At 32.3% G+C, this 12,131-nt stretch overlaps 1 non-coding gene across 1 annotated transcript; it reads left to right on the top strand.

Annotated features, from left to right (window-relative positions):
- Positions 1-1,626: 1,626 nt before the first annotated feature.
- TRNAL-UAG (transfer RNA leucine (anticodon UAG)) lies at positions 1,627-1,706 on the top strand. The gene has a single exon. It is a non-coding gene; the product is annotated as a tRNA-Leu (tRNA).
- The last annotated feature ends 10,425 nt before the right edge of the window (positions 1,707-12,131 follow it).

Below are 12,131 nucleotides of genomic sequence, written 5' to 3'. Positions count from 1 at the left end.
TTAATAAAATAACTAGGTAACGAAGTTATTTTATTAACTAAATAAAGATATTTATAAAAATAAAAAAAAAAAAAGTGGAATCATTTTACTTTCTATTCATAATTCATTTTTATATTTCTTTAAAACAAAGATGAAACAGCTCTCTTGTTCCATAATTAACTGATTGAGTGAATTCCAATGAAAACCTATGTTTATAAGAAATTATCGAATAGTCCTTACTTCATATAGAACTAAAATTCTAATGACTATAAATTACCTAAGTTTTAGAATGTCTTGTTTAAGAGACTCAGTATTTTTTGTTTTGATTGGAATTCCTTTCCTTTATGGAATACCATTCTGAACTTAATTAACTATTTTCATTTTCCCTTCTTTTTATCCCCCCGTCTTATCTTATATGGGGGATAGGCTTCCATACCATATATCTATATATGGAGTATACTTGATATATAAATAGATATAAATAGATTTAAATGAGAAACCCTTCTATATATTCTATATTATTAAAAAAAAAGTATAAAATATATAAAGAAAAAATGTTAAAAAATTCTTGTTGTCTTATCCGCATTAGACAAAATGAAGTAAAAAATAATTCAAAATTTAAGTATCTTTCAGTATCTAAGTATAAATACTAATAAAAAGAAGAAAGAAGGATTGATTTGCAGCAATAGATGTCTTTCACATACAACTAGAAAAAAGTAATTTCCTTTTTGAATGGCAGTTCCAAAAAAACGTACTTCAATGTCAAAAAAGCGTATTCGTAAAAATATTTGGAAGAAAAAGACTTATTTTTCCATAGTACAATCTTATTCTTTAGTAAAATCAAGATCATTTTCGAGCGGTAATGAGCATCCAAAACCAAAGGGTTTTTCTGGGCAACAAACAAATAATAAGATTTTGGAATAATATGAATTGACTTATCAAAAAAGAATTCCAATTATTTAATAATTTGGATTCTTCTTTGAATGTACTTTTATGTGTCGAATTACTCGGTACAATATTCTTAGAACAAAAAACCCCTCTTATCTTATATATACAAGAAAAAAAAAGTTTTGTTTGGTATACTGTGTGCTAAGTATTCTTTTCCTATCAATGAACTTTTCATAATTTTCCTAATAGAATCCTCATATTCTATTAGGAAAATTATGAAAAGTGGAGTATTCTTACAATAGGACTTACAACTTCCACCTATCTTCTCCAAAATCATAAGGTTAGTAAATCTTATTAATAAGAGCATAAAGACTTTCATTCTAGAAATTTTTAAAAAATCCAAAAAGCCTTTTCTATTTATCCATTTTATTTTAATTTCATCATTAAATAGAAACCCTTTTGGATTTTTTTCATTGTATTGAAAGAATTTTCAAAATGTAAAGGGGAAATTAATTAGAAAAAATTAGTTCTATAATTGCAAGTTAGAAAAAAGAAGTTCCAACTCTTTCAAGCAGTGTTTGTGTTTCTATTGGGCAAAGCAAGAGTTTATTGTAAAAAAAAAAAATGGAAACGATACTACCAAACGAAGTCTATTTTAATGAAAACTCTAATGTTCCTAAATTTTATGGACTTTCCCAATATCGACGATTCCCAAGATAATAGCTATTATTCTTTTAAGTTACCTATTATTTGAAGTTAGCCGCCATGGTGAAATTGGTAGACACGCTGCTCTTAGGAAGCAGTGCTCAAGCATCTCGGTTCGAATCCGAGTGGCGGCATTCTTGAAAAAGAATACAATAGATTAGAAATCAATTCGAAATTTACAATTTTGTAATGGGACCTTCCCCTTATGCTATTTGCAACTTTAGAACATATACTAACTCATATCTCTTTCTCAACGATTTCAATTGTGATTACGATTCATTTTATAACCTTATTAGTTCGTGAACTTGGAGGATTACGCGATTCGTCAGAAAAAGGAATGATAGTTACTTTTTTCTCTATAACAGGATTCTTAGTTTCTCGTTGGGCTTCCTCGGGACATTTTCCATTAAGTAATTTATATGAGTCATTGATCTTCCTTTCATGGGCCCTGTATATTCTTCATACCATTCCTAAAATACAGAACTCTAAAAATGATTTAAGCACAATAACTACGCCAAGTACTATTTTAACGCAAGGCTTTGCCACATCGGGTCTTTTAACTGAAATGCATCAATCCACGATACTAGTACCTGCTCTACAATCTCAGTGGTTAATGATGCATGTCAGTATGATGTTATTAAGCTATGCAACTCTTTTGTGCGGATCCTTATTATCTGCCGCTATTCTAATCATTAGATTTCGAAATAATTTCCATTTCTTTTCTAAAAAGAAAAAAAATGTTTTAAATAAAACATTTTTCTTTAGTGATATTAAATATTTTTATGCAAAAAGAAGTGCTTTAAAAAGAACCTCTGTCCCTTCATTTCCAAATTATTACAAATATCAATTAACGGAGCGTTTGGATTCTTGGAGTTATCGTGTCATTAGCCTAGGATTTACCCTTTTAACCGTAGGTATTCTTTGTGGAGCAGTATGGGCTAATGAGGCCTGGGGATCCTATTGGAATTGGGATCCTAAGGAAACTTGGGCATTTATTACTTGGACCATATTCGCAATTTATTTACATAGTAGAACAAATCCAAATTGGAAGGGTACGAATTCTGCACTTATAGCTTTGATAGGATTTCTTATAATTTGGATTTGTTATTTTGGTATAAATCTATTAGGAATAGGCTTACATAGTTATGGTTCGTTTACATTAACACCTAAATGATTACATAAAATAAAACCTTCATGAAATGAAGGTTTTTACTTTTATGTTTTATTTGAGAACCCCTTGAACGCCTTATCAAAGGGTTCTCAAAAATTCGAGATAGATCTAATTATACTTTTTTACTTATTTCTGCATTATATACTTTTTTACTTATTTCTGCATTAATAGAGCAGACGAGTAAAAAAAAGCAAACCTATTTAGGATAATAATTGGATAAGAGAGCCTCTACCCTGTCAACGGATAGGGAGAGAACAAAATCTGGATAAATACCAATTCCTATTACTGGTAAAAAGATACAGATTAAAATAAAGAGTTCTCGTGGTCCAGAATCCACAAAATTTGCGTTTGGAACATTAAATAGCTTGTATCCATAGAACATCTGGCGTAACATAGATAATAAATAAATAGGAGTTAATATCATTCCAATTGCCATTACAAAAGTAATTAGTGTTTTTGGCATTAACAGAAATTTTGGACTAGTAATTAGTCCAAAAAATACTACTAATTCTGCGACAAAACCACTCATTCCTGGTAAGGCAAGAGAAGCCATTGAAAAGCTACTAAACATGGTAAAAATTTTAGGCATTGGGATAGATATTCCCCCCAGTTCTTCGAGATAAACAAGACGCATTCTATCAGAAGCGGTTCCTGCCAAGAAAAAAAGTGTAGCACCAATAAATCCATGGGATAATATTTGTAAAATAGCTCCATTGAGTCCAATGTTGGTTATGGAACCAATTCCTATAATTATGAAACCCATGTGAGATACAGAGGAATAAGCTATTCTTTTTTTGAAATTTCGTTGACCAAGAGAAGTTGAAGCTGCATAGATTATTTGGATCGCTCCTATTATTACTAACCAGGGCGAAAATAGATAATGAGCATGAGGTAACAATTCCATGTTGATCCGAATCAATCCATATGCTCCCATCTTTAATAATATTCCCGCTAAAAGCATACATGTACTATAATGTGCTTCCCCATGGGTATCTGGTAACCACGTATGTAGGGGTATAATCGGCAATTTGACAGCATAAGCAATAAGGAAGCCAAAATATAAAAGTATTTCCAAGGTTGCAGGGTATGATTGATTAATTAATCTTTCCAAATCTAATCCTGGTTCGTTGGAACCATATAAGCCCATACCCAGAACTCCGATTAAGAAAAAAATGGAACCGCCTGCAGTATACAAAATAAACTTTGTAGCTGAATATAGACGCCTCTTCCCCCCCCACATGGATAAAAGTAAGTAAACAGGAATTAATTCTAACTCCCACATGATAAAAAAAAGTAAAAGGTCTCGCGAAGAAAATAATCCTATTTGACCACTATACATTGCGAGCATCAGGAAATAGAATAATCGCGAATTCCGTGTAATTGGCCAAGCTGCTAAAGTAGCTAAAGTAGTGATAAATCCTGTCAATAAAATAGATCCTAATGAAAGTCCATCGATTCCCAATCTCCAGTGGAAATCGAAGACATCTATCCATTTATAATCCTCCTTTAATTGGATTAAGGGATCCTCCAGTTGGAAATGATAACAGAACGCATAAGTCATTAGAAGGAATTCTAATAAACAAATAGATATAGTATACCACCTAACGACTTTGTTTCCCTTATGAGGTAAAAAGAAAATTAATGAACCTGCAAATATCGGCAAAACAACAAGTATTGTTAACCAAGGAAAATAACTCATGATAAAGTGATAAAGACAAGATACGTTTTGACCAGAAAAGCCCGTGCTCGATTATTTCGAGCACAGGCTTCTTCGGTAAAGAGGAATCAGACGATTCGAGTGAAGTTTTTTGTAACGTATCAATAAGATAGAGCCATGCTACGTGTTGTTTCAGGCCCTAAATAAACGCGGACACTTAAAAAATCTGTCGGGCAGGCAGATTCACATCTCTTACAACCCACACAATCTTCGGTTCTCGGCGCGGAAGCAATTTGCTTGGCTTTACATCCATCCCAGGGTATCATTTCTAATACATCTGTTGGACAAGCTCGTACACATTGAGTGCATCCTATACATGTATCGTAAATTTTTACGGAATGTGACATTGGATCTATAAATTTTTCTTTTCAACATAAAATTTTTCGATCTGGTAAAAATGAAATTAGTACTATAATGAGTCATATGTATTGTAGACACCAGACGAAGCAATGGTTTATCCAAACTTCAAAAAAAAAAATCTATTTTTTAATCTGTTTGTGAGAAAGCGTGAAGAGAGCCAAGAGACTTTAATTTTGGATTTCAACAATAAATAAGAAATAAGAAAGAATTTTACGAATTGTACAGACGAATTCGAATTAGCCAATAAATTGGCTATCGTCTTTTCAATATAAATTATTGCAATATTCAAATTGCAATATCAATGAATTACAAATACAAAAATTCATTTAAGTGAAAAAGAATACTATGCAATAATCTACTAAAAAAAATGGATATTCTCAAATAATACTAAGAAAATAGTATTGATTTCTATTTATTTTAATATGTGCGCCTTTGTTTAGAGGATTCTATGTCTAATTATTCAAAAGTCTAATTATTCAATAAATTAGATTGATTGATACGAGTGGATTTCCTATTACGATGGATGGAAGAAAGAATGGATAGTCCAATAGCGGCTTCAGCAGCTGCAAGGGCTATAACAAAAATTGCGAAAATATCTCCTTTTAATTGGCGACTATCAAATAGATCAGAAAATGTTACGAGATTTAGATTAATTGAATTCAGTATAAGTTCAAGACATATTAGAGCTCTAACCATGTTTCGGCTTGTGATCAATCCATAGATACCAATCGAAAATAAATAGACACTCAAAAAAAGTACATGCTCAAACATCATTAACTAACTCCTTATCAATCTCGATTCATTTCAATATGAGGGCAAGAATTGAACCGATTCAATTAATTACAATAGAACAATTACACAACAAAAGAAAAAAAAAAAAAAAAAAAAGGAGGTATTTGTTGGCAGTAGATGGATTTTACTAAATCAAAATTGTGATTCTTTAGTTATTTATTTTAGATTTGCAATTCTTATAATTTGTACTTTTTCTAAGTTTTCTTATTGCCGAGCCATAGTAATTGCACCTATTAAAGAAACTAGAAGAATTATGGAAATGAGTTCAAACGGAAGATAAAAATCGGTTGCTAAATGAATTCCAATTTGTTGAACATTATTTATGAGACCCTGTTCTACTATTTGGTTTGATCTTGTAGTCCAAAGAATTCCATACCACGACGTATCTGGGATAGTAGTCATTAGTGAAAAAACAATAGTTATACAAACGAGTGAAGTGAACCCATCTCCAATAGTCCAATAATTCTTATCTTTAGACCATTCTGAGCCATTTACGAACATTACAGCGAATATGATCAAGACATTTATGGCTCCCACATAAATAAGAAGTTGTGCGACAGCTACAAAGTAGGAATTTAATAAAAAATAGAATAAGGATATACAAACAAGAACTAATCCCAGCGAAAAGGCAGAATAAATGGGGTTGGTAAGTAATACTACTCCTAGACCCCCTAGTAGAAGAACAAATCCCCCAAATAGCATAAGAATCTCATGTATTGGTCCAGGTAAATCCATTATGGATAAAAAGAAATTAATAGTATAAAATTTTTCATGAACTGACTAAAACTAAAGGATTCAAGGAAGGAAAAAAGGATTAGGGTATTTTTTTGTGTATAAACTTATAGTTATAAATTATATTATATCACGAAAATCTAGTCTGATTTAAAATAAGAAATAATTTCCAATAAGCAGTAGTTTTTCGTTTTTCTTTATAGTTTAATTTTAAAGTTTAATAAAGAATTATTAGATTTTTATAACAGAAAGACAAAATCAAAGTTTAGTAATCAGTAATCGTTCTTGAATTCGAAGATTTTTCTTTGTTTATTTTACTTTCAGACGAATTCCTAATTGTTTGAATTGTGTAATCTCCCATTATGGAGATTGGTAACCGACTTAAAGCAATTTGATTGTAATTCAATTCATGACGATCATAGGTAGAAAGTTCATATTCTTCAGTCATTGATAAACAGCTTGTTGGACAGTACTCAACACAATTGCCACAAAATATACAAACTCCGAAATCAATACTATAATTAAGCAATTGTTTTCTTTTAATATCCTTTTCAAATCTCCAATCCACAACGGGTAAATCTATCGGACATACGCGAACACATACTTCACAAGCAATACATTTATCAAATTCAAAGTGGATTCGCCCTCGGAAACGCTCTGGTGTAATTGATTTTTCATAAGGGTAGTGAATCGTTATAGGTAAACGATTTGTGTGGGATAAGGTAGTTATGAAACTTTGACCTATGTACCTTGTAGCACGTATTGTTTGTTGACCATAACTCATGAACCCAGTTACCATAGGGAACATATTCATTCTAAATATCTATGAAAAAGATATGTTTCTTTCTCTTGTTTGAGAGAGCTTTTGTGTTGAAAATATTCTTACTATTATTGTATTATCTTATTTATAGTGAAACAAGTTGAGAAGAGGTTGTTAATAAGAGATTGCCCAGGGAAATAGGTAAAAGAAATTTCCATCCAAGATTTAATAACTGATCCATTCTCATCCTCGGTAAAGTCCATCTTATTGTGATAGAAATGAAGAGAAATAAATAAGCTTTAGTTAATGTAATAAATATACCCATTGTCATTTCCAAAATTCCAACTGCTTTATTCATTTGGAAAAAATCAAAAAAGGATATATAGGGAATAGATAAATTCCACCCGCCCAAGTAGAGAACTGTTACAAATAAAGAAGAAACTAATAAATTTAGGTAAGAAACAAGATAAAATAAACCATATTTGATACCGGAATATTCAGTTTGGTAACCTGCTACTAATTCTTCCTCCGCTTCTGGTAAATCAAAGGGTAATCTTTCACATTCTGCCAAAGAAGAAATTAAAAAAACCAGAAAACCTATAGGCTGACGCCAAATATTCCATCCAAAAAAACCGTATTTTGACTGTGCTTCAACTATATCAACTGTACTTGAACTGTTAGATAATCATAGTCGGTGATAACATCACAGTTCCCACCGCTATTTCAAAACCGTACATGAAACCTTAGCTTCATACGGCTTCTCTATGATCAGAAAAAGGAAAGGACTGTTTTGTTCCTAGCCCCGGGGGCGTAGATAGAATTAGATAAAATAAAATAGATTTGAAAGTCCTAAATTAGACCAAAGGAATTCCGTCTGCTAGAATAAGAAAAAGCGCTTCCGAATTGATCTCATCCTTTATAATATAATGAAAATTTTTCTTTGTTCAGTAATAACTTAATCTTGGAATAAAACACTTGTTACTTGTTATAGGAATTCAATTAATAAATGGAAAGAGTTGGGTATTAGTTCATGAGCAATTCTGCATGAATATGGATAGAGGAAGGAAATAATGAAAATTTTTTCTAGTGCACTCCATATCTTTTTTACTATTCTTCTTTCCCCAGGGAGGGGGTATTTAAAAAGAAAAAATGGATAAAGGGTTAATTCGTTCTTGATAGCCATTTCCTTAACAAGTGAATGGGAACATACTCTGGATCGGAATCCGAAGAAAGTACTACTTGATAATTTCTACAAATTGCAAGTCCTTATTATGATTCCTTTTATGGGCAAAAATCTCTAATGTTTTAGATTTTCCATTACTAATCCTTTATGTACTTTAGTGTTCCTAACCCTTCACTAACTTTTGGTGGATTCTTCTTATGGATTATTAAGTTATAGTAATAACTAGGAGTATTCTAGTAATGGAATTCCATATCGTGAATCCTTTATTCTTGGCCGCTTCAAGATATGATGACTAATTAAAAAATATCAACCTTGGGATAAAGAGTTTACACTGCTTATGTTTACTTCCACTTTTTTCTTGTACGTAGGAAATGAGATTTTTTCTTTTTACTACAAATTTATAAGCTGTTTTGTTTCACTCATATAGCTATCTAGTTTAACTTACCAACCCAAATACTAAATAAGAAAAGGAATATAAATAGTTAATGGATTTTATAGGAAAAAGATCTATTTTAACGAATCACACGTAGAGATATTGCTAGCACACAAAAAGTTAATGGTATTTCATAACTAATGGATTGAGCAGCAGCTCGTAGACCGCCTGAAAAAGAATATTTATTATTTGAGCTATATCCTGCCATAAGAAGACCAATAGGAGCTATACTTGAAATGGCAATCCATAAAAAAACACCAATACTAAGATCGGCTAAAACAAAATGATATCCCAAAGGGATAACTAAAAAACTTAATAAAACTGATATGACTGCTATAGAGGGTCCAATGCTAAATAAAGAAATATCTCCTCGGGATGGCAGAATATCTTCTTTAAAAAGTAGCTTAGTCCCATCTGCTATAGCTTGAAGCAGGCCCAGGGGGCCAGCATATTCAGGACCAATACGTTGTTGTATCGACGCAGATATTTCTCTTTCTAACCACACAATTACGAGTACCTCTATTGTTATTCCCAAAAGGAGGGTCAAAATGGGTAGAATCGATATCAGTCCATAGACTTCTTTTAATAATTCCAATTTCGAAAAAGAATTGATAGTTTCTACCTCTACCCTATCTATTATCATTTCAACGATCAACTTCCCCCATAATGATATCTATACTACCTAATATCGTCATGATATCAGCCAATTTCATTTTTTTAACTAGCTGAGGAAGAATTTGCAAATTAATAAACCCGGGTGGACGGATTTTCCATCTCCAGGGGAAAAGGCTATCATCTCCTACTAGATAAATCCCTAATTCACCTTTTGGGGCTTCTACTCTTACATAAAGCTCTTGTCTTGACAATTCAAAATTGGGCGAAGGTTTTTTACCAAGAAATTTATACTCAAAATCATTCCATTCAGAATTATTTTCTTTCTTAAAGCGTCGGACTTCTAAATTTTCATAAGGTCCTCCAGGAATTTTTTCTACAGCTTGTTGAATTATTTTGATGGATTCCCTCATTTCACCAATTCGTACTAAATAGCGAGCTAACGAATCCCCTTCTTTTTGCCATTGGACTTTCCAATCAAATTGGTTGTAAGACTCATAAGGATCTACTTTACGAAGATCCCATTGTATTCCAGAAGCTCGTAACATCGGTCCCGATAAGCCCCAATTTACTGCTTCTTCTCCGCTAATAAAACCTACTCCTTCAACTCGCTCTAAAAAAATTGGATTCTGTGTAATAAGTTGTTGATATTCAACAACTCCGCGTAAAAAATAATCACAGAAATCTAAACATTTATCGATCCATCCATAAGGTAGATCGGCGGCTACTCCTCCGATGCGAAAGTAATTGTGCATCATTCGCATACCTGTAGCAGCTTCAAATAGATCATATATTAATTCTCTCTCTCTAAAAATATAGAAAAAAGGAGTCTGTGCGCCGAGATCCGCCATAAAAGGTCCAAGCCATAGCAAGTGAGAAGCTATCCGGCTTAATTCTAACATAATTACCCTAATATAGCTGGCTCTTTGTGGTATTTGAATATTCTCCAAGAATTCTGGTGCATTTACTGTTATTGCTTCTGTAAACATAGTAGCTAAATAATCCCACCTTGTTACATAAGGTAAGTATTGTATAATAGTTCGGTTTTCCGCGATTTTTTCCATTCCTCTGTGTAAATACCCTAATATGGGTTCACAATCAATAACATCCTCACCATCGAGAGTAACGATCAGTCGAAGAACACCATGCATTGATGGGTGTTGAGGGCCCATATTGACTATCATGAGATCTTTTCTTGTAAGCGGTAGACTCATATCCTTTCTTCCTTAATTCATTATTCCATGAAAATGGATTATTCCATGAATTCCTCAAAGCGAGGCTCATCAAAATGAAAAATCTAAGACTACTATAAGACTACTAAAAAAATAATAAAACAAGAAAAAAATTTGAACGATTAAATTACTGCTCCCGAATATTCAACTGACCGATTAATTTCTTATAACGTACTCTATTTTTCTTTGCCAAATAAGCCAGCAAACGTCGACGTTTTCCCAAAAGTCTTCGTAGACCTCTTTCCGATGAAAAATCTTTTTTGTGTAATTCCAAATGTGAAGCAAGTCTCCGTATCTTATTGGTGAAACTGAATACTTGAAATTCAACAGAACCCCTGTTTTCTTCTTTTTCTTCTTTAACCATAAATCCAAAAATTTTTCTACCTCCTTTCTTTTTCATGTATTTTTCTGATCAGGAAAAATACAAAATTATGTCAGTTATTTTGAAGTTATTCTAATCTCGTACACACACAAATTTGCAATTATTCATCTACTACTGGAATTTGGATTTATTTTATCGATGCAAATTGGATTTGGATAGAAGGGTACATTCTTTCTAATATTTTAGATAGAAGAAATGTTTCTTCTATCTAAAATATTAGAAAGAATTTTGCTGATTTATTTATTGCTATATGCAATTTATGGAATTGATACACCATTTAATTGATATCATTTAGCAAAATGAAACACAGCATATGCATCCATCTTTTGGCTCGAGAATTTCACGGGATAGAGATATGGTATAAGAAATAGACTATTAAGTAACTCTAAATGAATTGTGGATACATCTGTATCCTTAACATACTGAAACGATTGTCATTATTCGTATCAAACCAATAGCGATTCATACAAGCTAAATCTTCTAATCAATGGTGGGCCAATAATGAATTTTTTTGCATATGTATTAAGACGCTTGGCCTGATTTCGAAATTGTCCAGAGTTTTATATGTTGTTTTCATTGCAAAATGATGGGTCTCCTTCCATAACTTTCCAATTACGAGTACGAGAATTGAAAGACATGAAAATTCTCAATTCTCTACGGCGTCTAGTAGATAGAAACAAGAAAATCAGAAGAATCTTTCTCTCTATTCACTATCATTCCGCGTCTTCGACTTCTATTAGTTTCTTTTCTTCTTTAATGCAATAGCTATAGTTTGATATAAGAATCCATTTCTCAAAGTAATGGAAACCATTCTCTTATAGGAAATGGTTCGAAAATCGCTATTCCACCTTTTAGGTATCGTGAAAAGTGATACCTGTGAAGATCGTGCATTTCAGTCAAATTCAGATCCGTTTTTCGAGTCCATGATATAATATAACCAAATTGGATAGATCTTCCACCTGTTTAGCTAAGAAAGAATAGATACAGAGGTGGATAATAGATCGATATGAAGATCATGAGCTGCCCCATAATGAAATCGCCAGTAGTCGCGAATATCTCCTTCTTCCCTAATCCAAGATTGGAGAAAGAAGATCTAAGAGGGACCTATGGAGAATGTAGTCAGAAATCCATAATAGAGTCCGACCACAACGACCGAATTAATTATCCTCATCGAGAAACTTAGAC

Source organism: Triticum urartu, unplaced genomic scaffold (assembly GCF_056163025.1).
Source record: "Triticum urartu cultivar PI428250 unplaced genomic scaffold, HENAU_Tu73 scaffold2, whole genome shotgun sequence".
Lineage (NCBI taxonomy): Eukaryota > Viridiplantae > Streptophyta > Magnoliopsida > Poales > Poaceae > Triticum > Triticum urartu.
Note: the sequence above shows the minus strand (reverse complement) of the source record. Positions and strands in the feature narration are given on the sequence as shown.